General features: G+C 46.6%; 1 pseudogene across 1 annotated transcript in view; it reads left to right on the top strand.

Annotated features, from left to right (window-relative positions):
- The window catches only part of LOC307182382 (NADPH oxidase 5-like), a 39957-nt pseudogene extending 15733 nt beyond the window's left edge, over window positions 1–24224 (top strand). The window contains exons 3-13 of the transcript XR_013831737.1: window positions 3691–3760; window positions 5095–5261; window positions 6927–7059; window positions 10358–10518; window positions 12322–12516; window positions 14198–14242; window positions 14637–14761; window positions 15039–15127; window positions 15763–15859; window positions 22592–22758; window positions 23793–24224. The product of XR_013831737.1 is annotated as an NADPH oxidase 5-like (transcript). The remainder of the gene's footprint in view (window positions 1–3690; window positions 3761–5094; window positions 5262–6926; window positions 7060–10357; window positions 10519–12321; window positions 12517–14197; window positions 14243–14636; window positions 14762–15038; window positions 15128–15762; window positions 15860–22591; window positions 22759–23792) is intronic.
- The last annotated feature ends 702 nt before the right edge of the window (window positions 24225–24926 follow it).

Raw genomic sequence — 24926 nt, 5'->3', positions numbered from 1 at the left:
CAGTGATTTTATTTGGGTAGGTAGATTATAGTGATTTTTTAAAAAATCTTTTTTAAAGTGTGTGTGTGCTTTTAGGTATTTTTCTAATTCTCTACAGTTAATGTTTATAATTTTGTAATCATACAACAATATTATTGGGGACATTTCGGTTTCTTCCATGTCCTGGCGATTGTAAATAGCGCTGCAATGAATATTGTGGTATGTGTATCTTTTTGAATTATGGTTTTCTCAGGGTATATGCCCGATAGTGGGATTGCTGGGTCATATGGTAGTTCTATTTTTAGTTTTTTAAGGAATCTCCATATTGTTCTCCATAGTGGCTGTATCAATTTACATTCCCACCAACAGTGCAGGAGGGTTCCCTTTTCTCCACATCCTCTCCAGCAAGTATTGTTTGTAGATTTTTTGATGATGGCCACTCTGACCTGTGTGAGGTGATATCTCATTGTAGTTTTGATTTGCACTTCTCTAATAATTAGTGATGTTGAGCAGCTTTTCATGTGCTTCTTGGCCATCTGTATGTCTTCTATGGAGAAATGTCTATTTAGGTCTTCTACCCATTTTTGGATTGGGTTGTTTGTTTTTTAAATATTGAGCTGCATGAGCTGTTTATATATTTTGGAGATTAATCCTTTGTCCGATTATTCATTTGCAAATATATTCTCCCATTCTGAGGGTTGTCTTTTCCTCTCATTTAGGGTTTCCTTTGCTGTGCAAAAGCTTTGAAGTTTCATTAGGTCCCATTTGTTTATTTTTATTTCCATTACTCTAGGAGGTGGATCAAAAAAGATCTTGCTGTGAGTTATGTCAAAGAGTGTTCATCCTATGTTTTCCTCTAAGAGTTTTATAGTGTCCAGTCTTACATTTAGGTCTCTCATCCATTTTGAGTTAATTTTTGTGTATGGTGTTAGCAAGTGTTCTAATTTCATTCTTTTACATGTAGCTGTCCAGTTTTTCCAGCACCACTTATTGAAGAGACTGTCTTTCCTCCATTGTATATCCTTGCCTCCTTTGTCATAGATTAGTTGACCATAAGTGCGTGGGTTTATCTCTGGGCCTTCTATCCTGTTCAATTGATCTATATTTCTGTTTTTGTGCCAGTACCATATTGTCTTGATGACTGTAGCTTTGTAGTATAGTCTGAAGTCAGGGAATCTGATTCCTCCAGCTCAGTTTTTTTCCCTCAAGACTGCTTTGGCTATTCGGGGTCTTTTATGTCTCCATACAAATTTTAAGATTTTTTGTTCTAGTTCTGTAAAAAATGCCATTGGTAATTTTATAGGGATTGCATTGAATCTGTAGATTGCTTTGGGTAGTATAGTCACTTTCACAATATTGATTCTTCCCATCCAAGAACATGGTATATCTCTCCATCTGTTGGTATCATCTTTAATTTCTTTCATCAGTGTCTTATAGTTTAATGCATACAGGTCTTTTGTCTCCCTAGGTAGGTTTATTCCTAGGTATTTTTTTTCTTTTTGTTGCAATGGTAAATGGGAGTGTTTCCTTAATTTCTCTTTCAGATTTTTCATCATTAGTGTGTAGGAATGCAAGAGATTTCTGTGCATTAATTTTGTATCCTGCAACTTTACCAAATTCATTGATTAGCTCTAGTAGTTTTCTGGTGGCATCTTTAGGATTTTCTATGTATAGTATCATGTCATCTGTGAACAGTAAGAGTTTTACTTCTTCTTTTCCAATTTGTATTTCTTTTCCTTCTCTGATTGCAATGGCTAGGACTTCCAAAACTATGTTAAATAATAGTGACGAGAGTGGACATCCTTGTCTTGTTCCTGATCTTAGAGAAAATGCTGTCAGTTTTTCACCATGGAGAATGATGTTTGCTGTGGGTTTGTCATATGGCCTTTATTATGTTGAAGTAGGTTCCCTCTATGCCCACTTTCTGGAGAGCTTTTATCATAAATGGGTGTTGAATTTTGTCAAAAGCTTTTTCTGCATCTATTGAGATGATCATATGGTTTTTATTCTTCAATTTGTTAATATGGTGTATCACATTGATTGATTTGTGTATATTGATGAATCCTTGCATCTCTGGGATAAATCCCACTTGATCATGGTGTATGATCCTTTTAATATGTTGTTGGATTCTGTTTGCTAGTATTTTGTTGAGGATTTTTGCATCTGTATTCGCCAGTGATATTGGTCTGTAATTTCCTTTTTTTGTGGTATCTTTGTCTGGTTTTTGTATCAGGGTGATGGTGGCCTCATAGTATGAGTTTGGGAGTTTTCCTTCCTCTGCAATTTTTGGAAGAGTTTGAGAAGGATGGATGTTAGCTCTTCTCTAAATGTTTGATAGAATTCACCTGTGAAGCCATCTAGTCCTGGACTTTTGTTTGTTGGAAGATTTTTAATCACAGTTTCAATTTCATTACTTGTGATTGGTCTGTTCATATTTTCTATTTCTTCCTGGTTCAGTCTTGGAAGGTATACCTTTCTTAGAATTTGTCCATTTCTTCCAGGTCGTCCATTTTATTGGCATAGAGTTGCTTGTAGTAGTCTCTTAGGATGCTTTGTATTTCTGCGGTGTCTGTTGTAACTTCTTTTTCATTTTGAATTTTATTGATTTGAGTCCTCTCCCTCTTTTTCTTGATGAGTCTGGCTAATGGTTTATCAATTTTGTTTATCTTCTCAAAGAACCATCTTTTAGTTTTATTGATCTTTGCTATTGTTTTCTTTGTTTCTATTTCATTTATTTCTGCTCTGATCTTTAGATTTCTTTCCTTCTGCTAACTTTGGGGTTTGTTTGTTCTTCTCCTTTAGGTGTAACGTTAGATTGTTTATTTGAGATTTTTCTTCTTTCTTGAGGTAGGCTTGTATAGCTATAAACTTCCCTCTTAGAACTGCTTTTGATGCATCCCATAGGTTTTGGATCATCGTGTTTTTCATTGTCATTTATCTCTAGGTATTTTTTATTTCCTCTTTGATTTCTTTAGTGATCTCTTGGTTATTTAATAACGTATTGTTTAGCCTCCATGTGTTTGTTTTTTCCTTTTTTCCCCTGTAATTGATTTCTAATTTCATAGCGTTGTGGTCAGAAAAGATGCTTGGTATGATTTCAATTTTCTTAAATTTACTGAGGCTTGATTTGTGACCCAAGATGTGATCTATCCTGTAGAATGTTCCGTGCACACTTGAGAAGAAAGTGTAATCTGCTGTTTTTGGATGGAATGTCCTATAAATATCAATTAAATCTATCTGGTCTATTGTGTCATTTAAAGCTTGTGTTTCCTTATTAATTTTCTGTCTGGATGATCTATACATTGGTGTAAGTGAGGTGTTAAAGTCCCCCACTATTACTGTGTTACTGTCAATTTCCTCTTTTAGAGCTGTTAGCAGTTGCCTTATATATTGAGGTGCTCCTATGTTGGGTGCATATATATTTATAATTGTTATATCTTCTTCTCGGATTGATCCCTTGATCATTATGTAGTGTCCTTCCTTGTCTCTTGTAACATTCTTTATTTTTTATTTATTTATTTTTTTTGCGGTATGCAGGCCTTTCACTGTTGTGGTCTCTCCAGTTGCAGAGCACAGTCATCCAGACGCGCAGGCTCAGCGGCCATGGCTCAGGGGCCCAGCCGCTCCACGGCATGTGGGATCTTCCCGGACCGGGGCACGAACCCGTGTCCCCTGCGTCAGCAGGCGGACTCCCAACCACTGCGCCACCAGGGAAGCCCTACTGCTGCTTCTCATGTCCGCCTGCTCCAGCTCCTGTGTCCGCAGGAGCGGCCACTTTGAGGCGCCCCAGCCCTTGCCCCTTTGCCTGTCCCATCCTGGGCTCCCAACTTCATTTCATGCTGCGTTCCCTCTAAATTACTCCAGAGCCCAGGAAGCTCCAGGCGGTCTGCGTACTATGGATGTGTGATTTGGGGTTCTGCCATTGGGCAGTAGTTTTATGTCTGCTGAGTGAAAATGTTCTGCTCTAGAAGATTCTTCTGGCTTTTTTGCTGGCTTATCCCCTTGCTCTAATTGGATTAAACTGAGCACAGGGAGGGGAAGGAACACAGGTTTTCGGGATTCTAATCCCCACCCCACTACTTACGGGTCACTCATTGTCGTCATCTGTAAAACGGAGCTATAATTCTCTACCTTTGGAGTTATTAATATTTTAGGAATTAAATGAGATAATACATGTGAAGCCAATAACTACACACACCTGGCACATGGTCAGTCCAAAAGTATTAGGTCTAGTTTTGCTTTCCTCTCTCTAGCCTCCTCGAGATACAAGAGGTCACAGAGGATTTGGTTGGGAGACAGGAACTGTCCCTTGGACTGATCTGGTCACATCAGAAGTAGACATATATATGTATACATATACACAGCACCTACTTGGGGCCAGCAATGATCCTTTGAAGTCAGAATCAGCATCCTCATTTGACCCATGAGGAATCTGACTCTCAGAAAAGTAACTTACCAGGCCAGGGTCCCACAGCTAGTAGCAGAGCAGGTATTAAAACTCAGGGCTGGCTTCCCTGGTGGCGCAGTGGTTGAGAGTCCACCTGCCGATGCAGGGGACGCGGGTTCGTGCCCCGGTCTGGGAAGATCCCACATGCCGCAGAGCAGCTGGGCCTGTGAGCCATGGCCGCTGAGCCTGTGAGTCCGGAGCCTGTGCTCCGCAACGGGAGAGGCCACAACTGTGAGAGGCTCGCGTACTGCAAAAAAAAAAACAACCAAAAAAAAACCTCAGGGCTTTGCTCTTTCTCCTCCACTCCCAGGACACCATTGCTGTCTTTCCTTCCTTCCTGCTGAGAAAGGGTCAGTGGGCTGAGACACTGATGCTCATGAGCCCATCAGAGGGGGCAGTTCACTCTGCCCAGAGCACCCCCAGGCAGATGTTCCAGATGTTTGCCACTAGCACCAAGAATCTTCCCTTACAGACTTTCTGGACCAAGCCCCCAGAACAGAGAGGCAACAAAGCTTCCCACCCCCAACCTCCTACCCAAGCCTGTTCCCAGGAGAGGGTGTGTGTGGCCAAGGCTCTGGGCACAGTCCTGGCTTTAAGGATGGCCGTGAACCTTGGCTCTGTTCCACCCCCAGGCCCTGACTCTGGCAACTTACTCCCCACTCCAACAGGTGTTCTATTGGACCCACCTGTCCTACCTCCCATGTCTGCACGGGCCCAACTTCTGGAAGTAGCTGCTGGTCCCCGGCATCTTGTTCTTCCTGGAGAAGGCCGTTGGCCTGGCCGCATCCCTCATGGAGGCCCTGTGCATCGTGGAAGTCATCTCCTCCCTTCCAAGGTGCAAAGGGGGCCTGACGAGCCAAGGGGAGTCACAGGTGGTGGGGTGCAGAAGCTGAGTACTCTGTTAGACCCCCACTCCCAAGGAAATGGGGCACCCCATCACAGTGGAGAAGATAAGCAAAGTGCAAGACTCGATCTAGCCCTCCGGGAGTGACACTTCTGGAAGGGGAATAACAGGTAAGCAGGGTACCACTAAAGGCCAGTGTGCACAGAATACCTTCAGTAAGTATATATTAGTGTGTACAAGGTGGCAGGCCCTGCACTAGGTGACAGAGATGCAGAGAAGGCTCAGGCACTGTCCCGCTCTCCATGGGCACCCAGGCTAGTAGGAGAGCAGCCCTTCCGTTACAGTGCAGGGCTGTGTTGTAAGAGAAGAAGAATCCCAGGAGGTGTTAAAACTCTTTGTCTTTGAGAGATCAGAGAAGCTTCAGAATGAGAGGGGAGCTGCCTTTTCAGGGTTTTGAAAGATGAATAGGAGTTTGTTGGATAGACAAGACAGGGAAGGGTTTGCTTGGATAAGGAACAGCATGGGCAAAGGCACAGAGTTATGAAAGGGCATACTGTGCTTGGGGGACTACAGGTAGTTTGGCACAGCTGGAGCCAAGGTGCCAGGGAGAAGCTGGAGGGGTGGGAAGGGCCTAAGGGTGAGTGGCCTCACTCTGCAGGCCACGGGGAACCCTTGAGCAGGGTGAGGGATGGGTGGGCGGTGGTATTGAGGTGCTTTATACTCCAGCTGCATTTCTTTACTCGCTCTGTAGAAGATGGCTTGGAGGGGACCACTGGGGAGGCTGTTGCATACATGTAGATGAGAGCTCACGAGAGCCTTGACCTTGAACTGGGTGGGGAGGGGGCATGTCACAGAAAGACTCAAGAGGTAACTGGTTGCATTTGCGGTTGAGGTGGGGAAGGCGTCTAGGCTGTCTTGCAGGTGCCTGAGTAACTGGGGCCATTTCTGGAGAAAGGGAAGGCAGTTCTGGATGGGTTTGACTCTGGACAGCTTGAGAGTGAGGACACAGAAGTTGACTAAGAGGCTGAGGTTTCTGTCTAGACCCTGGCATCAGACAGAGTGGTTGGATTCAAATCCCGTGGTTTCTTAGCTGGTGGCCTTGAGCAAGTCATTTAACCTCTCTGAGCCTCAGCCTCTCCTGCGTAAAGTGGAGAAAGAATGACATTCATCTCAGAGAGTCGCTCTGAGGACTAGAGATAGCACTAGAAGAGCTCCACACAGCTCTGGCACCCAGTAAGTGCTCAATAAACGGAAGCTACTAGCCGGGAGGCAGTTGTATCCTGGGGAGATGCCCGTTCACGGTTGGAATACCACCCAGGTGCCACAGAAGTTCCAAGAAAGGGGCTGGAGCAGTCAGGGGCTTCACAGAGTGGGAGGGCCACTGAGAAGCAGTATTTACACCACAAGAAGTGGGATCACACCATGAGCCCCACTTCAGACACAGCCTGACTTCCCTTCTCTGATCACTGCCCACCCCCTGGTTGGCAGATGTGCTGCAGGGGCGAGACCCCACTCACAGGCACAGAAGAGTCTCATGTCTGGGGCCGGCCTGGCTTATGGTGGAGAAAGACGGCCCAGCCTCCATCCTCTGGCCTTGGGGCCCCTGGCAGCTCTGGGCCTGCACAGATGACCCTGGTCTCTTTCTTCTCTCCCCAGGTCACTCATCTCGTCATCAAGAAGCCCCCTCCTTTCCACTACAGGCCTGGCGACTACTTGTAACTGAACATCCCCACCGTCGCACACCACAAGTGGCACCCCTTCACCATCCGCAGCGCTCCCGAGCAGAAAGGTAGGCCTGCGCCAGCCCCACTGGTCACTCAGCAGGTATTACTGAGTCCTTGCCGTGTGCCAAGCAAGGCTGGGAACCAGGAACACAGAGGTGAACAAGACCAGACACACAAAGTCGACCTCCCAAAGCTCCCTCTGGAACACAGAGGCAGCCGTGCAGATGCTGACCGAATGGGGTGTTTGGCGCTGTACTGGCTGCCGTGAGGGTCACAGGGGAGGGCCTGGCCTGGTGGGGGAAGTGGGCAGGGTGGCATTTCAGCTGAACTTTGAAAGGTTCGTAGGAGTTTCCTAGGTAGGGAAGGACGAGGGGGTGGAGGCGGAGGGAGAAGCATGAAAACTTGGAAACGTAGGAGGGTCTGATGTAGTTTGGGCTGAGAGTTGGGTGGAGTAGGGAGGAAGGAAGTAGGGGCAGTGGGGGCGGGAAAGAGGGTCAGAGAAGGGACCAAAGGCAGACAAGAGTGGCTGGCAAAGTCGATGAGAACCAGGGTGGGACTGTGAAAGACTTCGAACGCAGAGTGGAACGCAGGATGGCGCAGGCGGTTGGGAGCCCGCAGGGGTCTTAAGCGGAGGAACAGCGGCTCAGAGGAGAGGGGACCAGGTCGTTTCCAAAGGGGCTGTGACAGGAAGCCAGGCTTCCGCACTCCATGTGGGCATGAGCCCTATGGGGCGTCAAGGCAGCAGAAACCCTCGCACCCTTCTCCCCCATCCCTGGACCACCCCTATTCCCTCTGGATACCCAGCGCCCGTAGAACTGCTCAGCGGACCCTCCCTTTGCCCAGCTGTCCTCTGACTCACAACCATGCGTGGCCCTGCCTTCTGGTCCTGAGCTGTTGGTCAGGCCACAAGCTGGACCTCTGACCTCCTGGCCAGGCGTTGGCCCTCCCACCTCAAGCGGTGCTTCTGACAGAGGAGGCCTTGCGTGGCCTGTTACAGCGAGACCCTTGCTCGGCTTCATGAGGGGTAAAGGCTTCTGGTTGCCAGGGTTCTCTGACCCACCCCCATCAAAAGCTGTAGCTTCACTCAGGATGCCTCCCACCCCCTGGCCCAGCTCCCTCAGCTCAGGGCGCAGACCCAAGTCCAGGGTTCCCCACCCGGAGCTGCACAACACCCACCCTGGAATCATGTGAGTGGTGGCCTGGAGGTACAATGGGGTGAGGGTGTGGGTTAGAGAGGGTGGGTTACCTTCTTCCTATTTTTCTTTCCTTTGCTGTTTTGTAAAGAACAGATATGCTTCTGGAAAATTCAGACAGTATAGAAACATGTCCTGAAGAAAATTAAAATCCCTCAAGTAATTCCACCCAAAGAAATCCATTGTCCGAAGCGGGAAAGGGCCGATGGGATGAATTGGGAGATTGGGATTGACATATATACACTCTTGATACTATGTATAAAATAGATTCCATAATGAGAACCTACTGTATAGCACAGGGAACTCAATGCTCTGTGGTGACCTAAATGGGAAGGAAATCCAAAAAAGAGGGGATATATGTATACGTATAGTGATTCACTTTGCTATATGGTAGAAGCTAACACAGCATTGTAAAGCAACTATACTTCAATAAAATTTTAAAAAGAAAAAAAAAATAAAACCATTGCCTTCCAGATCTCGATACATCTCCATGGATAATCAGAAGCAGAGATAATTCTGCATGCAAGGGATCACTGTTCACACTGTCTCGAAGCCCACTTTTTCTCCATGAATAGTATGTCATGAAAATCTTTGCATGTCAGTTCTCTTAAAAGAAGAACTTTTCCTTTTTATGGCTGCATACTATTCCAGTGTATCAATACTAATATGATTATAATGACCATGTTTATTTTATGGATGTATTATTTATTTGACCAATTCTTGAAGGGGTTTCTTCAGGGTCTCAACTTGGAATCTGCCCATATCTTGGCCCGAGTCCCCTGCAGTGAGCTGAGTGAGTCTATATGGGGGCTGGTAAATCCTCCAACTTTGTTTGCAGAGGTGGCTTACAGAATCAGGAGTGGCACTCAGGCTGGCAGGTGCGGCTGATTGAATTCAGCTGACATTTAAGAGACCTTCTCCGTATGAGTCACTGTGTGAGGCAGTTCAGGGTGCATCTGTGCGACAGGGCATAGCCCAGCCCTCCTGCCTCTTTGCACCCTGCAGGGTGAGGAAGCGCCAGGAAGGCGCATGGGAGTAGGGATCCAAGCACATGACTTTTCAGTCCCCTCCTCACAAAGCTGTGAGAGCATGCCTCACCTCTCTGTAAACACAGGGTCCAACCAGTCCATTCAGGAACTTAGGTGGACAAAAAAAAGTGACATCTTGGTTTCACTAACAGCTAACTAAAATTTAGCATTTTCTTCAGGTATGAATGCAGGTAACAATGCATAGTAGCATTACCAACCCGTGTGCCTTTTTCGAAATGAAAACCATGGGTTCTTCTTCATATCACATTACGGTTGCTGTCCATACTTTCGGATATCATTCATGCTTATTGCTAATTCACGTTTCCAGTGGCCATGTGACTCCTGCTGCATCTCAGTATTTCATGTATTAACAAAAACGCACATGTATTCTTAAATCAAAATTTTAAAAGATATATTTTGATAACTGTCTCATAATTGGTTTCATTTGTAATTTCTACATATGTTATTCAATGTATTTAAAAACCTTATTCTGAGAAGGAGTCTATCCATTTCCTTCATACGACTGCCAAAAAGAGTCCGTGATTTAAAATAAAAGAAAAAGGATGAGAACCCCAGACCAGATCTCTTAGGGGTCTCCTTACTCTCATGTGGGTTCTTTCTGGTACCCCTCAACAGAGGGATATCCCCCCCAGGCTTTTCCATCAGTCATCCACTCAACAGGGAACCTTAGTAAGTAACCCCTGCATCCCAGACACTGGGGGCAGTACAAGCTGTGGTTCCCACCATTGACTGAGCACCTACTGTGTGCAGAGCCATTGTCAGGCACCCGGTTGAATGTGGGAGGGAGAGGGTCCCCACCTTGGTGAGACCCTGGCTTGATGGAGGAGGCCTGGCCCCCACCCCTAGGGAGCTCCCAGTGTGCTTAGGGGCACTCTGACCCCTGCCTTGGCAAAGGAGACTGAACCCTTAGGTTGACCTCACCGAGCAAGATTGCCAGATCTGCACAGAGAGCTCGGCTCTCCAAGTCCCATGACTGTGGCTGCTAGTTTGGGCCTGAGGAAGGACATTCAAAGGAGGACTTAAGGGGCGGACACCCAGTCCCAATCCCTCCAAGTGAGACGGGCCTGTCCCTGCTGGAGAACAGTGCTGAACCCTTTCCTCCCTCCCTGTCTCTTGCTCAGACACCATCTGGCTACACACCCGGTCCCAGGGCCAGTGGATAAACAGGCTGTATGAGTCCTTCAAGAAATCAGACCCAGTGGGCTATGGTTCCGAGAGGCTCTCAAGGAGTTTGAAGATGAGAAGGAGTCAGAGGAAGCCGCAGGGAAGTGACTGCAGGGAAGTAAGGCTCCACCATGGTGACAAACCCATGGGGACCAAGTTGCCTTCTTAGCTGGCAACCACTGAGCAGCTGTCGTGTACACCGGCTGGACGGTGGCACACAGGGGGAGGCAACTACAGACTGTGGGGTCCAAGAGCCTCCTCGAAGCCTGACCACGCCAGATCCTCCCCGCTCCAGTGTGCTCCATTAGAAAGAAGGGGACAATGCAAAAAGGGGGAAATTGAGTTGAGAAAAACCCACCCCCACCTCTCTGCTCTAACGCTTTCTAACTGTATGGCCTTGGGCACATCTTTTAGCCTTGCTGAGCCTCAAAGTTGTTCATCTACAAACTGGACGTGCTTCCCACCGTTGGCTTTCCTTTTACACATGATTCTTTTAAGGACCAATGGAATGAATGCATGTCAAGTATTGAGTGAACTAAGCAACATGGTCCAGAGGGATCATTCATTATCACCATCACCATCATCACCGCCACCATCACCATCACCATCAGCATTGTTATCTTTTGAGCCCTGATGAACTGCACAAGATTGACAATCTGCCAGTGCCTGGAGTGAATACAGGTTCTGGGAGGTTTGTGAGGAATACAGAGAGATCAGAGCAGCACCTGAGGAAGCAGGGATAGATGTAGGAGGCTGAGGGTGCCTGAACACTTAGTAGGCTGTACCACTGAGCCGGGAGACAGGTTAATATGTGGAAACCCTGTTGAAGGTCAAAGGAAGAAAGCCCCCAGGCCTGGCCCAGCCCTGCCTTGCCCCTGTGGAATTTAAAGTCCAGGGGAGAAAACCATGTGGAATCCTGCCTGGTCAGACCAGAGGGACCTTCTAGGACAGTGCCAAGAGCAAAGCTCCGGGAAAGGGAGAGGTAGGTAGAAACAAGCAGAATGTTCTCTCCTGTTAATCAGGGGAAACCTCCCGAAGGAGAAAGCTGATTTTCAAACCCGGGCGAGTCTTGGCACACTGAGATTGGTGGCTAGATACACTAAAAGCAGTGTTTCCTTGGGGTCTTAAGCACCGCTGCCAAAGAATAAACTGGCACAATCTTTCTGGTGGGCAGTCTGGCTATATGTGTCAGCGTTTTAATATCTATACCCAATGGCCCAGCAATGCCATTTTTAGGGATTTAGCCTAACAAGCTGATTGGACACATACACAAGAAGTACATTAACCACCTTGTTCATTCATTCATTTAGCAAATATTTATTGAGCACAGGATCTACTGTTTTCCAGGTACTGTTTTAGATGCTGGAGATATGTCAATAAGCAAAATAGCCATTGGCACTGCTTCCCTTCCGGAGGGGGAGATAGACAGTAAATGCCCAAATAGATATAAAATGTGTCACGTGGTAATAAATGCTATGAAGAAAATCAGGGTAAAGGGAAAGAGCTAATTTATATAATATACCGTGGTTGTTAACAAGAATGAGAAAATGAGATTAACCAAAATGCCCAACGGTAGGGAAGCAGTTAAAGAAATTACTGATCGCCCGTCTAATAGAATAGTAAGTTGCCTAAAAAAGACTATGTGAATGTATATGCATTAGCACGTAAGCTGGTCAAGATGTAGTAAGTGGAAAAGGCAAATTACAAAGCAGTACGTTCCATTTATGTGAAACTGTGTGTGTGTGTGAAAAAGATCTGGAAGGACAGAGAAAATGTTTAGAGAAGTTGTGTCTTCCAATTCAGGGTACTTTTTTACATTATTCTTTAAAGTTCTGTAGCTTCTGAATCTTTTAAAAAAAACTAACACGTACTGATCTTGAGGTTTAAATCATAAAGCACTGGGTTTTTTGAAACCAAACAGGGTTTGCAGCCCCAGCCCATCCACTCTGGAGCCTCGGCACAAGGTGCAATGGACTCCAAAAAGGATGTCTCTGTGGAGGTGATGCCCTACAGGCCCAAGGGAACTCCACAGCAGGGGGATGAAGGCCTGGTGTACGTGGGGACAAAGGACGGGGTTCAGGCACAGTGGGAAGCTGCAGCTGAAGACCTGGGCCAGGTAGGGCTGAGGAAGCTGGGGCTGGAGCGTGGAGAGCCAATGATTTTTCTTCCCAGGAACGGTGGGTGGGTCCTTGGAACTTGGAAGAGAAGGCCTCAAGGGCAGGCCACATTCAGGAAGGACCACACGCCATGTGGTGTTCCTGTAGCCAGTCACCTGAATGGCACCTTCATAACTTTTGCCGTATTTACTTCCCACAGGTGATATTTCCTACTGAATCTTTCTCCTTACATCCCAACATTACTTTCAACTTAATCGTATTTTAAAAGGACTCTTTAGATTGCCATGTTTAATGAAGAACCAGTTATCACGTGCCGTAAACAGAAGATAACTCTGAAAGCAAAAACGATGTAATTAAATGCTTGCCAGATGTTGCTGCCTGCTAAGTGAGGCTCTGAGCCTGAGCTGCATCCACTGCTTGTTCCCTCTCTCTCTCTCTCTCTCTCTGTCATGCTCTCCATCTCTTTCTTTCTCAGATTGTTAAAAGAAAAAAAAAGGAGGAGGGATTAGTAAGTGTTAGAGAGATGTTAAAGATATAATAACCATGGTGTAAGGCTTTCTCCTTGCAATCAGAAGGATTTTAAAACATTGTAAGAGAAGTATCCCTCTCACAGTGTACTTCCTAAAATAATCCTCACAAGTAGTTCACATCCAGCACTGTGGAGGACACAGAATTCGGTTGCCGCCAAAGAAGCAACGTGGTGTGACGTGGTGAGTGCAGGATGGGCAGCTGGAGACCCAGGCTCCACCCCGAGCTCTGTGGGAACTTGGGCGAGTCATTTCCACACTCTCGGGTTCGGCTTCTCTCTGTGAAATAAGGGATTTGCTTGGATGATTGTGAAGGTCACTCCTCACCAGAGAGAAACTGTCACAGGCCCCTGCAGCCCTTTGAGTGGGGGGAGGTTCTGTTTCCTTCATCTTCAGGAAGGAAGCACTTTGACCTCAGGGAATCTGGTCTGCCTGTCCTCGGGGCTGGAGGAGTTAGGCAGAGCAGAGGAGGCCTTTTCCCTGCCCTCAGGCAGCTCCCTGTCAGCAAGCCCAGAGCAGGGTCCCAAGGGCAGGGGCGAACTCTGAACCAGGCCCATTCGTGGCTTTTCTGCCTGGAGCAGCTGGGCAAAGCGTCCAGGAGGAGCAGCCACTCCAAGTGAGCTGCACACTGAAGGATGCACAGGAATTTGCCAGCTGGGCAAGAGGAGAGCGTGCTCTAGGCACAGGGAAAGAACGTTCAAGGCCGGGGCTGTGTCTAGAAACATGAAAGCTATCGGGGAGTGGCTGAGCCCAAGAGGCGGCTGGGGTGAGTCTTCTCCCATCACACCCTGAAGCTGACTTGTGTTGGACCTCTAGAGCGATTGTTACATTTTCAGGAATTTTGAGAGCCAGTTATTAAGCACAGTCATTGGTGGGAGCCGTGATGGCAGTGTTTACACTGGAAATCTAGACACTAAAAATCAGGAGTTTGTCGTTGCTGGTGGTGGTGCTTTCTTTTTCTGAGGAGTCCGTGTACCAGCACACCACTGATGTTCTCCCTCAAAAGTGCCCCATGCTCCCTGGAATGGTTGGGGCAGAAAAGGCAATTCCCTTTCTGTAAGGTTGTTCAGACTGGCAAGGGTGAGGAAGCCTCTGAGAAATGCCTGGCCCGCCCACTCCCAGAGACCCACCTTCTCTGCTCTACTCCCTGCAGGTCTCCGAGGTGTCCTCTGAGAACCACCAGTTCTGTAACATCAAGGTGAGAGGCTCAAGGGGGTGACCCCAAGCAGAGGAATCGAAGCCTCTGCCCACGGGGAGGGCTTGCTGTGGCTCTTGGTACCCGGGTTCCACAGTCCCCACGGTTTGACTCCCAGGTCTCCAGATAACGGAACCAAACCCCTGCCCTCCCAGGGCACACGGGGAGTGCTGGCTGGGCCCTGCTCTCACCAGCTCTGCATGTGAACATTCTAGGGCTCTCCCAGACTCTGGCTCAGACCACAGCGTGTAGAATGTGCTCTGAGTGGGAGCCACTTACTCCTGGGTTCCAGCCCAGGAGATGACTGCCTGTATATAAAGGGAGGTCCTGAAGCGTCGGGGTCCGCTTCTCCCTCGCCCACCCATCCTGTCTTTCCTCTAACCCCTCCTGCATGCAGTGCTACATCGATGGCCCTTACAGGACCCCCAACCGCAGGATATTCGCCTCCGAGCATGCTGTGCTCATCGGGGCAGGCGTCGGCATCACCCCCTTTGCTTCCATCCTGCAGAGCATCTTGTACAGGTGGGTGGACAGGCTGTGGCCCTGCCTGCATCCCAGGGCAGAGTCCTGAGAGACGGCCTCCCCTCCCCGCCCTGCCTTCTCCCTCCTTTCACCTGGCTCCCTCTCCCCTTTTCTCTCTTTCCTCTCCTGCTCTTTTTCGGGTCTCACCCCTCCCCCTCCTCATGGGGTGGGCCCTGCCACTCCACCTCCCTCCCTGTGCCCTGCACTGTTCTCTGGGGTCCTGAGAAATCTCATACTCACCCCAAACTCAAGAGCCCCTCCTCTCTTCTCCCCTCAGGCACCAGAAGAGAACGCACATCTGCCCCCACTGCCAGCACTCCGGGAGGGAGGGTGTGTGTGCAGGATGCTGACGTGAAGCTCCACAAGGTGAGTGAGCACCGCCTCCTGCAGGAAGGACTGGGGAGCTCCCCAGACACCAGAGCTACATGCCCCCTGTGCAGAGGCAGGGGAGGGAGAGATGACCCCTCCCCGGCTTGGATCCATTGATCTCTGTGTTCAGGGCTCCCCCAGAGAGACATTCTGGGCCCTAAAGGCAGGCATCTCGTTAAAGAACACGGAGCCTGAAAGTCAGGCAGCCGGGATTCAGTTACAGCCACGATGCTTGCTAGCCGTGACCTGACGGTGGTTTTAAAAATGAAAACGTTTGCCGTTTGAAAATTTATTATTCTGTGTAGGCCACTTCAAAGAGTTTCTAAAAAAAAAACAATGAAGTAATGTTTTTCTGGCTGTCCTAAACTTAAGATCTCAGAATACTGCTTGCTGTAAACAATAGATTATTAGAGAAAATCCTGACCTGGTTGTCAGGACCCCGAGTTCTGATCCCATGCTGCTCTGTGGCCTGGGCAATGTTCCTCACCTCTGCGAGCCTCGGTCTCCCCCTCCCTTAAATGGGGGCGATACTGTGTGCCCTGCTCACAGCAGGGTGGTTACACCAGGGCCCTGGGGATCACAGATATGAGTGAATGAGGTAGGCCCCCTCTGAACTGGACCCTTCTCCGTAGGTGGACTCCATCTGGATCAACCGAGACTAGCGGTCTTTCGAGTGGTTTGTGAGTCTGACCAGAATGGAGATGGACCAGGCCGAGGAGACTCAGGAGGGTAGGAGAGGGGCGGGGCCTGAGGATGATGGAGGTGGGGCAGCGGGTTTCGGGGTCTTTTTAAGAAAGTGTTTAGATTATTCTATCAAAAATGTGGGGGAGGGGATTCCCTGGTGGCGCAGTGGTTGAGAGTCCGCCTGCCGATGCAGGGGACACGGGTTCGTGCCCCGGTCTGGGAAGATCCCACATGCCGCGGAGCGGCTAGGCCCGTGAGCCATTGGCCGCTGAGCCTGCGCGTCCGAAGCCTGTGCTCCACAACGAGAGAGGCCACAACAGTGAGAGGCCCACGTACCGGAAAAAAAAAAAATGTGGGGGAGAGGGGCCTGCTTTTTTCCCCCAATAAAATGTAATATTTTGTGAAACTTAAAAGAGAGAAGAGAAAAAAAATTCATAATCCCATCTAGGTATCCAGGCATTTTAAAGGATTTCCTTCTGATATTTTTTCTTATTCACATTTTATAAAAATGTATAGCCTCCCCCACCCCATTTCTCTTTTTTATGGCATTTCTTTTTATTCAAAATGAGCACTTATTAAAAAGTTAGATAACCAGGCCTCATTCCAGACCTTCCAAGTCGGATTGTCTGGGAATAGGGCCCGGGAAGGTACATTTTAACACGATTCTCAGACGATTTGTATTCACACTTTTTTTTTTAAAGTTTCCTTGAGGGATAATTTGCATACAATAAAATTCATCAATTTAAGTGTCCAGTAAAGACAATGGGATTTTGACAAGTGTGTCCAGTTTTATAACCATCACCATAATCAAAACATGGGACATTTCTATTACCCCCGAAAGCTCCCTCATCTCACTTTGCTCAATGCCCTCTCTCCACTTGCAGCTCCTGGCAACCTCTGATCTGCTTTCGATCACTATCGTTTTTCCTTTTCTAGAATTTCATAAAAATGGAATCATATAATATGTATGTAGTCTTTTCTAACATCTTTCACTAAACATAATACCTTTGAGATTTATCCATGCTGTTGCATGTTAAATTAAAGTAAGTAGTTAATTCCTTTTTGTAGCTGAGAAGTGTTCCATTTTCTGGATATACCACAATCTTTTTCCACTCAGTTGCTGATGGATGTTAGAGTTATTTCCACTTTTTAGCCATTTTTGACTATGAAAGTCTCTGTGTGGGCATATGTTTCCTCTTCTCTTGGGTAAATACTTAGAATTGGGATTGCTGGGTAGTATGGTATGTGCTAAGTTTTATAAACTGCCAAATTATTTTTCCCAAATGACTGTACCACTTTGTATTTCCATCAGCAGTGGAGTTCCAGTTGCTCCATAACCTCATCAACATTTTTTTCTTTACATCTTTATTGGAGTATAATTGCTTTACAATGTTGTATTAGTTTCTGCTATACAACAAAGTGAATCAGCTATACATATACATATATCCCCATATTCCCTCCCTCTTGAGCCTCCCTCCCATCCTCCCTATCCCACCCCTCTAGGTGGTCACAAAGCACCAAGTCATCAACACTTGATGTTGGCAGTCTTTTTAATTTTAACTATTCTAGCGGTGTATAGGGATATCTCAATATGCTCTTAATTTGCAGTTCCCTAATTAATTATGATGCTGAAGATATTTTTATGGTCTTATTTGCTGTTTGTATGCCTTCTTTGTAAAGTGTCTGTTCAAATATTTTGTCTGCTCTTTAAATCCAGATATTTTTCTTCTTTTTATTAAATTGTAAGAGTTCTTCATATATTATGGAAACAGGTCCATTACCAGGTGTACATTTTATAAATATATTCTCCCAGTCTGTGGTTTGTCTTTTCATTTACTTAAACTGTCTTTTGAAGAACAAAATTTTGAAATTTTAATGATGTCCCATTTATCAGATTTCTTTCCCTTATTCTTCATGCTTTTTGTGTCCTAACTAAAACCTTTGCCTCACTCAAAGTCATGAGTATTTACTCTTAGGTTTTCTCCCAGAAGTTTTATAGTTTTAGCTCTTTATTTAGATCAGTCTCATAGTGAGTTCAACAAGGTCCAGGTTATAAGGTGAATATGCAAAAGTCAATTCTATTTCTATTTACAAACAACAAATAATTAGTATTTGAAAATCTTTAAATAGAATTTTAAGAACCATGAAATACTTAAGGATAAATTTAGCAAAATATGGGCAAGATCTGTATACTAAAAACTACAAAACATTTCTGAGAAACAGTTTTTTTATATTTCTTGTACTTGAAGTTCATTGAACTTCTTGGACATCTGGGCTTATAGTTTCCATCAAATTTGGATAAATTTCAGCCATTCTTTCTTTACATGTTTTTTTCCTGTCTCCCCTTCTCCTTCCTGTCACTTCAATTACACAGATCTTAGACTGTTTGATATCTCACAGGTTATTGTGAGTATGGTTGTTGTTGTTTTTTCCTCTCAATCTGTGCCTCATATCAGATAGTTTCTATTGCTATGTCTTCAAGTTCACTCATCTTTTCTTCTGCAGCAACTTATCTATCCTTCCCATCCTAATAAATGTCCCAGCAGGTTTTGAAAAATAGATATCAAGGAGCTTATTCTAAAATTTATAGGGAAAAACCAAAGCACCTAGAATAGCTATTAATCCTATCCATTGTATTTTTCATTTCTCTTATTGTGTTGTTCTTCTCTAGAAGTTCCATTTTGGTATCTTTTATGTCTTCCATTCCTCTTCTCATCGTAGCTGCTTTGTTTTGTTTTTACATTCTCAAGGACATTTATAATATTTGCTCTAACATCTTTGTCTAAGTCCATCATCTCTGTCATTTCTGGGTCTGTTTCTAATGACGAATTTTCTCCTAGTTATGAATCATATGTTCCTGTTTCTTTACATGCTTGGTAATTGTTTACTGGATGGCAGGTACTGTGAATTGCATGTTGTGTTCTGGATTTTGTGGTACTTCTTTAAATAGCACTGTACTTTGCTCTGGTGCACAGTGACATTGTTTAGGATGGTTTGGATACTTTCAAGACTTGCTTTTAACTTTTGTTAGGGAGAGTCCAGAGCAGGCTTTATTGTGGGGCTAATTCAGCCTCAGGGCTAAGGTGCTGCACCTCTGAGGACTCATCCTACTGCCTTATATATTAGAAGGTCTCTGCACTCTTGATGGTGGAAGACAAACTATTGCCAGCTCTGTTTGAGCTCCAGGTACTGTGAAGCCTCATGTTTTCTGGTAATTTTCTTTCACAAGTGTACAGATTAACACTGAGCCAAAGACTGAGGGGGAACTTTATGCAGATTTCCAGAGCTAGTGAGCCCTCATCCTCCCTTCCTCTTTCTCTTCTTCCTTCGGTCTCTCTTCCTCTCTGCAGTTGCCCTTATTCTAGTTTTGTGCCTGGCACGTTCTAGCTGTCCTGGCTCCCTGATCTCCAATTTCTGTCTCCTCAATTCAGTGAGGCCAACACCAGGTAATTGTAAGGCTCACTTCAGTGTTTCCTCCCTCAGTAATGACAGTCCTACATGACCTGTTGACCAATGTCTGGAAACCATTGTTTTATATATCTTGCTTATTTTTCTAGTTGTTCAAGGTGAGAGAGTAATATGGTTCCTTTTACTCAAGCATAAAATTTTTAATAGACGTAAACTGTAAGTAGAAATGAACATGTGAACAAACATATATTTATTGGGGGTGTGTGCTCAATATGTTTCCTGATGAGGTAGCAATCAAAAAGTTTAGAAAATGGTCTAAGATAAAAATTATACAGCTTGGCATGTACGAATTCTTTTGCTGATTTGTACGAATTTGTACGAATTCTTTTGGTCCCTTCTTTTATGCGTTCATTAAATTGGAATGTTTAAATGTCCTCTCCCCAGTCCCTGCAGTCTCCCCTCCCCGCCCAGCAAGTGTTGTATCCTACATTTTTTACTAAGCATTGCATGATAACATGTTTCTCTGGGTTATTTAATAGTCCTCATGGGACATCTTTGTGGAATACTGAGGTTTTGTCCTATGTTTAAAGTTAATCTGTTAGTCATTATTTTGTTTTGTTATGTTTTACTTACGGAAGATCTTAGATAAGGAGGAATATCTCTAGATATGTTTCTAACTTCAAGAGAATTGGTGAGTTTTTTTACAGTGTTGAGTCCACTGGAACTAGATCTTATTTGGCTGGTTAATTATCACAAGGTTGCCATGAATAAATTCAAATTCCTATGCTAAACATAGTTTATAAGTTCAAGTAATCAGACACAGTTTTCTACAAAAAACATTCAAACACATATAGTTTACTATAAGAAACATCCAAAGCCTTAAAGCACCAGTCAACAGTCTTTGGAAGAGAACAAATAAACCCTAGAATATTGTAGTAAAGCTTCTTGCCCTTTCTTGTAAATAACAATTAAAGCAAATATTTATATAGCATTGACTTTGTTCTAAATGCTTTTAAGTATATTAATTCATAAGAAACTTGCTTTTATGATGACAGCCTAAGGGAGAAGTTTAGATTTAATTAAAGTTTTCTAGTTACTGGTATATAAATATTTGCTGTTTGCTTCTTCCTAATCTGTGTAAGCAAAGGGTAACAGCTAACCCACTGCTTTGCATTCTCAAAGCCACTTGAGTCAACAACTTTGTTACCTCAAATTTCTTCCAAGGTTTCTCATTGCAGCTGAAGCACACGGCCTCTGATTTCAACTTTAATCATATACCGAGGTCTGAGTCAAAGAATTTGTGGTTTATAATTTTTAATTTCTATAGCTTAAGCTTCAATTGTGCTGTTTGAGTTGAGTCTTTTACTCTATCCCATAATAGCTATAGAACCTTGGGCATATTGCTTTGCCTCTATCTCCTCATCTGAAAAATATGGATACTACTAAGTACCTACCTCATGGGATTGTTGTGAGGATTGGGTGAGAGATCATCTGTACAGCACTTAGAATAAGGGCTGGAGTTTAATAACTGCTCAGTCAATTCACCAGTAGTAGAAGTCGTACTAATAGTAGTAGAGGTGGTAGTAATGGTAGTAGTAGTAACTGCTCAATAAATTTAATAGTAGTAGCAGAAGTAGTAATAGTAGTAGTAGGAATTGCTCCATAAATTTAGTAGTAAGAGTAGTACCAGTACTAGTAGTATTTAATGGCTATGTAATGAAGGATACGGTGGTTTGCCGTAAATTATTTAACCATGCCCCTACTACTGGACATTTTGTTTATTCCTAATTCTCCGCTATCATAAATAAAGCTGCAATTAATATGCATGAGCACATAGTTTTGTGTTCCCCTTCCTTTGGATGATTTCCTTAAGAGAGTGTCCCAGAAATGGGAGGACTGTCTGGAACACGCTGTCTTGGAGAGAGCAAAAACCTCCACAGCGCCTCCTTCTCCCTCCCGCTCTGATGTCTCATTCTCTCCTTTCTTACCCCTGTGTGGGGGAATGGGGGGGCAGTGACTCTGAGGAAGAAGGGCCAGGGCTGTCTCAGGTGGGCATCCCTTACGGTACGTCTTCTTCCCTCCTGCACCACCACACTACTCAAGTTCAGTGATGTGTGAAATGAAATGTGGTGTCCCTCCTAGGGCCATTTGCATTTTAACAATGGCTGAGATCTTGAGCCAAAGGAAAAGTGGGCTAATCGTGGTGTATGAAACAATAGAGAACAAGCTGGGCTGGCCTGAATCCTTTAGGGAGAGAGAATCCTTTAAGGATAAAGGATTGTCAGCTCATGAATCCAACGTGGTAGATCAGGCCCCGCCGTTTCTGGCCTGCATTGTGGCGGGGGTGTGGGGCAGCCCTGGCCAGTCTTCTCCCCATCATGGCACACTGGGAAAATGACAACATTTGTTTGCCACCTCTGGGAGAATGGAGGAAACTGCCTGAGCACAGAGGTGCCCACCTGGATGTACCGATTGCCCTAGAGCTGGTGGGATCAGTATCTCACAAACCTGTCCCATTGCAGACACAGAGCTGTGGACGCTCAGGCCTAATGGGTCTCCTAGATGCCAGTCTCTGCCCTGTCCCTTCAGTCCTCTGACTCCCCTCCCTGAAATGCTCTTTTCATCTCATCATGCCCTGCTCCAGTACCCTCTCCCTGCCCCCATTCCCTAGCTGGGCATTCCAGATTCTTCACATTCTGGCCTCACTGTGTATCCAGTCCTACCCGCTGTTGCACCCATTCAAGGATGCTCTGCTCCAGCCAGGCCGTCACATCATGCCCCACAAACTCCAGCCTCCCACCTTTGTCTCATGCTACTCCCTTCTTAGGGTGCTTCCTTTACCTCCCCTTTGAGTCTCAGCCCTCTTCCAAGACCTCGCCCAGTCCCCACCGTCCCAGGAAGCGGCTGCGTGTGCTTCAGCCTGCCCTGTATATCAGTAGCATTTGCCATCTGATCCACTCACTCAACCCTTGACTCTCTGGTCTCAGCGGTCTTTCCATGTGTGCATAGCTTGTGTCCCCAGCTAGGCTGAGCAGACACCATGAGGCACAGAAGGGCATGAGTTCAGAGACCAAGGACAGCCACGCTGCCCTGGGATTCATTTACCTTCTGTAAATATAAGGTCCAGCTCCTGGGGTGGTTGTGAGACTTACATTAGACAATGGCTATATGATAACTCATCTGTGCTCGAGCAGCTCAAGAGAGCCATCTTTCCTCTCTACAGCACTGGTCAAATGGAGGTACTGGGTGAATATGGTTGGCCGACAGTGTGAGTCCTCCTTCAAGCCCCAGGACAAGGTGGCTGGCATCCTGCCCTGTCCCCATCATGGGTGCTGGCCCCTCAATCCTGCCCTCTCCTCCCCCACGTAGGCCGTTTCCTGGAGCTGCGCATGTATATGACCTCCGTGCTGGGCAAGAATGACATGAAGGCCATTGGTTTGCAGATGGCCCTCGATCTCCAGGCCAAGAAGGAGAAGAAGGATTCCATCACGGGCCTCCAGACACGCAGCCAGCCTGGGCGGCCAGATTGGAACGAGGTAAAGGCCACCTGGAGCCCCGAAGCCTGCAGGGACTAGTGGGTCTGAGAGTCTGAGGCAGTGACTGGGGAGATTAGGGCCAAGCAAGCAGGGGCAAAGGTTGAGGCCAGCATCCGAGTCCAGCCAGGATCTCAGGGCTGGAACGGGAGGCAGGGGACCTACATCCTGGCTCCATCACTAGCACCGTTTGTTCCACCCCTAGCCTCCGTTTCCCCATCTGATCACAGAGGAGGTTATAACCATATAACCTCCAAGGCCTCTCCCAGCCCTGACCCCCTGCAAATCAGAGTCTGAAGACCCCAGTGGACAGAGTCCCGGGGAGGCATCGTCTTATCCCTTCCTGGTACAAACAGGGAAACTGAGGCCCAGAGCCACAGAATAGTTTGCAGTCTTTCTACTTTATTCCTCAGATTGGTTTTATTATTATTTTTCCTCCCTGAGCACTTACCAGTTGGGGTGCAGAGTTTGCCTGAAGTGACTAGAAGGTATTGCTTTTCAAACTGCTATAGATGATCCATGTTTAGATAGTGAGAGCCTGGGGGGAACGGGATGCCGGCGGGGCTTCAGCACCAAGAGAACTTTAGGCAAAGGCAATTCTTAAGCAGAACTTGGGGTGGAAAAGGGTCCTCGCCGGGCAAGAAAGCCTGACTTCAGGAAAGCGGCATTTGATGGAGGCCCGTGGGCTAGCCTGAGGTTGGGGCTTTGGAGGTCAGTGTACCCTCTGGGCTCTGCCATCGGCTACAGCACTGCAGCTGGTTTAGTGCACATCTCCCCCATGGATGCAGCTCCTTGAACCGAGGGCCTGGATCTTATTTCTTTCTGGTCCAGCCCCTCCCTGGGGTCGGAGTCAGGTTACTCACTGAGCAAACGGCTCCTAAACTAATGGCTGAAGCCAAGCAGCTGTGCCCTGGGGCTCCTCATGGGGAGGACAGCCATCCTGGCCCCTTGTCTTCGGCTCCACTGGGTGTGTCACTGGGCGGGTCCACGGTCCCCCCTCTTCTCCCTCTGCTCTCCCCCAGCCCTGTGCAGTCCAGGTGTTCCAGAAGTTAGCCACTGAGAAGAAGGGCAAGGTGCAGGTCTTCTTCTGTGGCTTCCCAGCTCTGGCCAAGGTGCTCAAGGACCATTGTAAGCAGTTCGGCTTCAAGTTTTTCCAAGGGAACTTCTAGCCCTGCCTCTCCAAGCTCTGCCCAAACCCGCACTGCCCGCCAGCCGGATCGGATTGCTACCAGGGCCCTGCAGAGACCAGCCTCAGACGACCCAGAAAATCCTGCTCACCGTGCAGAACAGGAGGCCCTAGGGGACCGATGGACTTCCTTCAGAGCCCAGGGAGAAGGGCAGGGCCTTGTGCGGTGCTGCTGTGAGTTCTGGGATTGCTGTGGGACTGGTCAGACTGGGGGCGGGGGATGGAGATGACATGGCTGGGGAGTGCAGGGGGCCTTCTCAGGGCAACAGCTTCTCTAGAAGTCCTCTGAGGATGCCTTCCCTCCTACTACAGTGGTCCCAGACCTGCCTAATCATCAGGATCATTCAGGAACTTCCACACACTCAGCATGTTATTATGAAAGTTTTCAAACATACAGAAAGTTAAAACAATTGTGCAGTGGACAGTGTTACCCACTTTCTAGATTCCTCGGTTAACATTTTGCTGTATTTGCTTTACTGGGAATTTTCCATCTATCCCTCCCTCTAGCCGTCCACAAATCTATCCCATTTATCTGATGCATTTCAAAGCACACTTTGCTACTCCGAGGAGCTTTCTTTAAATGTAGATTCCTGGGTCCCACTCCCAGAAATTCCGATTCTGAAGATCAGGGGGTGAGACGCGGAATGTGTATTTTATCCCAAATCCATTCCCATAGGGAGAGAGAAGCAGCTACTTTTCCCTTCTCCTTATGTCGTTGTCTTCCCGTCTCCCTATTCATCTGTGTCCCTTTTCTCCCTATTTATCTCTGTCTGCCTTTCTCCCTGTGTCTCCCCACTGTGTGTGTCCCTCCCTTGCTCTGCATGACGGTTTTCCCTTCTCTGCACACACTGAGTCATTAGAGAAGCAGTAATGGAGACAGCGTCTCTGTGTGTGTCTCTCCATGGTGGTCACAGAAAGGCCTTGTGCCCAGGAATCTAGCAGGTTGTGACTTGACGCTCAGTTCAGCCATGCCCCAGTGACGTGG

Source organism: Stenella coeruleoalba (assembly GCF_951394435.1).
Source record: "Stenella coeruleoalba genome assembly, chromosome: 2".
In the NCBI taxonomy this organism is placed as follows: domain Eukaryota; kingdom Metazoa; phylum Chordata; class Mammalia; order Artiodactyla; family Delphinidae; genus Stenella; species Stenella coeruleoalba.
This window is presented reverse-complemented; position numbering and strand designations above follow the sequence as displayed.